General features: G+C 48.3%; 1 non-coding gene across 1 annotated transcript; it reads left to right on the top strand.

The window, feature by feature from the left end:
* The first annotated feature begins 2396 nt into the window (after nucleotides 1-2396).
* On the top strand, nucleotides 2397-2471 carry Trnas-cga. Its single transcript has one exon. It is a non-coding gene; the product is annotated as a tRNA-Ser (tRNA).
* Nucleotides 2472-5577: the final 3106 nt, after the last annotated feature.

Raw genomic sequence — 5577 nt, forward strand, 5'->3', positions numbered from 1 at the left:
AAGTACACTACTGGCCATTAAAATTGCTACACCATGAAGATGACGTGCTACACCGCGAAATTTAACCGACAGGAAGAAGATGCTTTGATATGCAAATGATTATCTTTTCAGAGCATTCACACAAGGTTGGCGCCGGTGGCGAGACCTACAACGTGCTGACATGAGGAAAGTTTCCAACCAATTTCTCATACACAAACAGCAGTTGACGGGCGTTGCCTGGTGAAACGTCGTTGTCATGCCTCGTGCAAGGAGGAGGAATGCGTACCATCACGTTTCCGACTTTGATAAAGGTCGGATTGTAGCCTATCGCGATTGCGGTTTATCGTATCGCGACATTGCTGCTCGCGTTGGTCGAAATCCAATGACTGTTAGGAGAATATGGAATCGGTGGGTTCAGGATGGTAATACGGAACGCCGTGCTGCATCCCAACGGCCTCGTATCACTCGCAGTCGAGATGACAGGCATCTTATCCGCATGGCTGTAACGGATCGTGCAGCCACATCTCGACCCCTGAGTCAACAGATGGGGACGTTTGGAAGACAACAACCATCTGCACGAACAGTTCGACGACGTTTGCAGCAGCATGGACTATCAGCTCGGAGACCATGGCTGCGGTTACCCCTGACGCTGCATCACAGACAGGAGCGCCTGCGATGGTGTACTCAACGACGAACCTGGGTGCACGAATGGCAAAACGTCATTTTTTCGGATGAATCCAAGTTCTGTTTACAGCATAATGATGGTCGCATCCGTGTTTGGCGACATCGTGGTGATCGCACATTGGAAGCGAGTATTCGTCATCGCCATACTGGCGTATCACCCGGCGTGATGGTATGTGGTGCCATTGGTTACACGTCTCGGTCACCTCTTGTTCGCACTGACGGCACTTTGAACAGTGGACGTTACATTTCAGATGTGTTACGACCCGTGGCTCTACCCACATTCGATCCCTGCGAAACCTTACATTTCAGCAGGATAATACACGACCGCATGTTGCAGGCCCTGTATGGGTCTTTCTGGATACAGAAAATTTTAGACAGCTGTCCTGGCCAGCACATTCTCCGGATCTCTCACCAACTGAAAACATTTGGTCAATGGTGGCCGAGCAACTGGCCTGTCACAATACGCCAAATACGCCAGTCACTACTCTTGATGAAATGTGGTATCGTGTTGATGCTGCATGGGCAGCTGTACCTGTACACGCCATCTAAGCTCTGTTTGACTCAATGGCCAGGCGTATCAAGGCCGTTATTAAGGCCAGAGGTGGTTGTTCTCGGCACTGATTTCTCAGGATCTATGCACCCAAATAGCGTGAAAATGTAATCACATGTCAGTTCTAGTACAATATATGTGTCGAATGAATACCCATTTATCATCTGCTTTTCTTCTTGGTGTAGCAACTTTAATGGCCAGTAGTGTATGAATCAAATCAGTTGTTTGTAAAGCTGTCAACTCCACAAAAGTTCTTCAGAGGGAGCAACATAATCCAACGTCCAAGGTTACGAAACATACCAGCTATAGCTATTTTATTAATTAAGGCTTGTAATATTCTCAGTCTAGCAACCCTTTTGGAATTTTTCGATGGGAAGGAACATTGTAACCATCCGGAAGGTGCAGTGTACGATGAATAATGTTGTTACGAATGGTACAGGAATGAGGGACCGGGTGTCGCGTCCCGCCAGCTGCCCGACCACACGCGCTAGCGCGCCTCAAGCCTGCGGCTGCCGAGCCGGGCCCTGAGCGGCGCCAAATAACAGCCTGTCCCGTCCCGACCCGTGCCGGGCCGCAGAGCCGCAGAACCGCGCCTGCCTTTTGTCGGCAGGGGGGCGGCCTGCCCTCTGTCACTCGGCAAGGCCGCGCAAACAGCCCCACAGCCGCGCCGAAGCTCCTAATTTGTTACGAATTAAGTCGGGCCCTGCAGAAAAAAACTCAGCCACGTCCGAGAAGTGCCTACGGACAACAGAGCCCAGAAGTAGCTACTTCACGCGGACTGAACCCTCAGCACCGCTCGGTTCGAAGACACTTTTTAAACCACTTTCCAAGTAATTGGGAAATTTTATTTTGTTTTCAGTAGTGTTTCTCTGATTGGTTTTATATACTGAAAGTACTGTTTCGACCAGACTTTCAATATTGACAGATTATACCTACTAACGATGTTATTGTTATCAACACGTTCTTAGGTGCTCTACCAACTGAGCTACCCAAGCACGACTCACGCCCCATCCTCACAGCTTTACTTCCGCCAGTACCTCGTCTCCTACCTTCCAAACTTCACAGAAGCTCTCCTGCGAACCACTTGCCTGCGAAAGGCAAAGGTCCCGAGTTCGAGTCTCGGTCCGAAGGTAGGAGACGAGGTACTGGCAGAAGTCAAACTGTGAGGACGGGGCGTGAGTCGTGCTTGGGTAGCTCAGTTGGTAGAGCAGTTGCCCTCGAAAGGCAAAGGTCCCGAGTTCGAGTCTCGGTCCGGCACACAGTTTTAATCTGCCAGGAAGTTTTATATCAGCGCACACTCCGCTGCAGAGTGAAAATCTCATTCTCAATAAAATTCATGTAAAGGACTGGCTTGCCCAGAGCTCCGACCTGATCCTAAAGGAATACGTTTAGGATGAGCTAGAACGTCGAATCATCTCCAGATCCCAGATCCCATCATCATTTTCGGTTCTTTGAGGAACAATGGGCTGCTATCTCTCCACAGACATTCAGACATATTATTGAAAGTGTTTTTAGCAGACTTCAGTCCACCATAAAGACAAAGGTGGACACATCCCATATTAATGTCCACTAGCAAGTGTTCAGATTTTCATTTTTTTATGTAACGTAACTGCAGCCTTGGACAAATCGACGTCCGCAAGGTAATTATATGCACTGACAGCCTACTGGACAGGGGGCTCGCTTTTATGTCAAAATAATAAGAATAAGTAGATCTCAACGCTCGCTGCACGTTCGTCTGCCTTACACGGATAGTGGAGGTGCCTGCTTTGTTTTTTTGCGACCGGCTAAATGAATTCTGCAGTTCCGTGAGGGAGAACCGCTAAGCGGCCAGCTCGAATTGACAGGGAGAACTGGTGGTGTGTCCTTCCCCGTGCGGGCGGTGGCAGTAATTCCGTTCCCGTTAGGACGACTCGCCGCCGGCGGAAAGCGCATTCGCTGCTCCCCCGTAATTACTGCACCACGGTTCGCACGCAGACATCCAGCATCATCTCCTCTGTTCCTGCCTCCTGCAACACTGTGGCAACTTTCGAAGAAGTTACCCTCAATAAAAATAAAAAAGAAGAAAAATAGTGACATAATGTAGCAACGACACGCTGAGGTGTATGAATTTGTTAATTACGGTACTCAGAATTTCCGTATGTAGACTAATGATAAAAATCCGTCGGGTTACCAGAAATTTGGCAGTGCTGAAATACCATGACTTTTCCACGTCTACAATACTCATCGGTCTTTGCGAAAAGATGAGTATTATCTTCGATAAAACATCGTGGTGTCTCAGCGACGGTCAACTGGCTGGAAACCTAACAGCTGTTTTTGGGTACTGACAATCGCTAAACAACGGCGATGTATTCTGTCGATCTCATTAAAAGGGCTAAAGTGACGTCAGAAAGTGTACGACGCTTCGCTTGGTAATGGAGGCAAGGCTTAAAGAAAAGAAAGATACTTTCGAATGAGCCAAACCGTTAGGCAGTGCAAAATGGTGCACCATGTTTGAAATTCTGTGAAAAATAGATATAAACTATCGAGAAAGACGAGTGATATACGGTATGTAAAACAATCAAGAAGGAATAATAATAATGGAACGCCAAGAGAGAAATGCTGGGATGTAACAGGATATAAAGCGAGTGTAAAGTCTATGTCGCCTACGTTTCAATCTCTGCATCGAAGAAGGAGCTAAGGAAATAAAAGAAAGGTTCAGGACTGGCATTAAAATTGAGGGAGGAACGATAACAATGACAAGATTCGGTGATGGAATTGCTATCCTCAGTTAAAATACAGAAAAATTACAGGACCTATTCAAGGAATGAAAAGTCTAATAAGCACAGAACACAGACTAGGAGTAAATGAAAGTATAAATTGGGGATCAATTAGTAAACCAACTAACAGAGTTCTACGCATCTAACTTATGGCGGACAAAGCAAAAGGAATATGGGAAGGAGACTAGTAAGGACAAAAAGAATACAATGCATCAAAAGATTTCTGCCATTATCATACACTGATGAGCCAGAACTTCATGAGCAGGACCTACTATCGAAATAAATCCGTCCGGGCCACAGCAGCGTCACATAGCGGTGCATGTAGCATCAGCGAGCGTGCTGTCCGTGTGTAGAATGAGGAAGACGCGTGATCTATCCGAGTTTAAGCGAGGGCAGGCTGTGATGGCCCGAAGGCTCGTCACGACCATTTCGGAAACTGCACGACTTGAGTGTTCGAGGAGTGCTGTGGCAGCTGTCTTCAACACGTGGCGAAACCGAAGTGATGCACATCCATACGTCGTTGGGTTGGGCAGCCACCCGTCATTACAGATGTCGGACGTCATAGACTGGGCAGGCTGGCAAAACTGGACAGGCGGCAAACTGTGGCGGAACTAACATCAGGCTTTTAGCCTGCGCAGAGTACAAGTGTGTCTGACACACAGTGTGCTGAACACTCCAAATAATGGGCCTCCGCAGCCGACGATCCATGCACGTGTCAATGTTAACACCACGACATCGGCAAGTATGATTAAAATGGGTACGTGACCATCGTCACTGGACGTTGACGCAGTGGCAGAGCGTTGAATGGTCTGACGAATACCGATACTTTCTTCATAAAGCCTATGGGAGGCCCCGAATCCGTCGTCTTCCAGGGGAACAGCTCGTTGACACCTGTACTGCGGACGGAGACAATCTGGCGGCGGCTCCATTATGTCAGGGGAACGTTCACGTGGACTCCATGGGTCCAATGGCGCTCGTGCAAGGCGCTATGACGGCCAAGGAGTATCGTACACTGGGTGCAGACCACGTACACCCCTTCATGACGATCATGTTTCCCGACGGCAGTGACAGTGTTCGACAAGGCAATGCGCCATGTCCCAAGAACAGGAATGAGGTGGAGTGGTTCGGACCACACAATGGCAATTTCCAATTGATTTACTGCCAACCCCCCTCCCCTCAACTTGCCAGATCTGAACCCAGTCGAACATATCTAGGATGTGACTGAACGTGCCGTCAGAGCTCATCGCCCCCCTCCCTGAAATTTACGGGAGTCAGGTGACTTATGTGTTCAGATGTGGTGCCAACTCCCTCCAGTAACCTACCAATGCCTGACTGCTTCCATGCCACGACGCGTCGCCGCTGTTAACCGTTCCAAAGGTGGACATACCGGCTGTTAGGTAGGTGTCATAATGTTCTGGCTGATCGGTGTACGTCGAAATCGGAGAGAGAAGTTCTTGAGAACGGCTATTTCGAGCATAGCATTGTACCGAAAGATAAAAATGGAATGTGAAAAAAAGTAGGGAAGAGAATCGAAGTGTTTGACATGTCCACATGTGGGGTACCAGTTGAGCATTTAGTATATCTCTGAGATGCAACGAGATCGAAACC

The sequence above is a fragment of the Schistocerca americana genome, chromosome 1 (assembly GCF_021461395.2).
Source record: "Schistocerca americana isolate TAMUIC-IGC-003095 chromosome 1, iqSchAmer2.1, whole genome shotgun sequence".
NCBI lineage: Eukaryota > Metazoa > Arthropoda > Insecta > Orthoptera > Acrididae > Schistocerca > Schistocerca americana.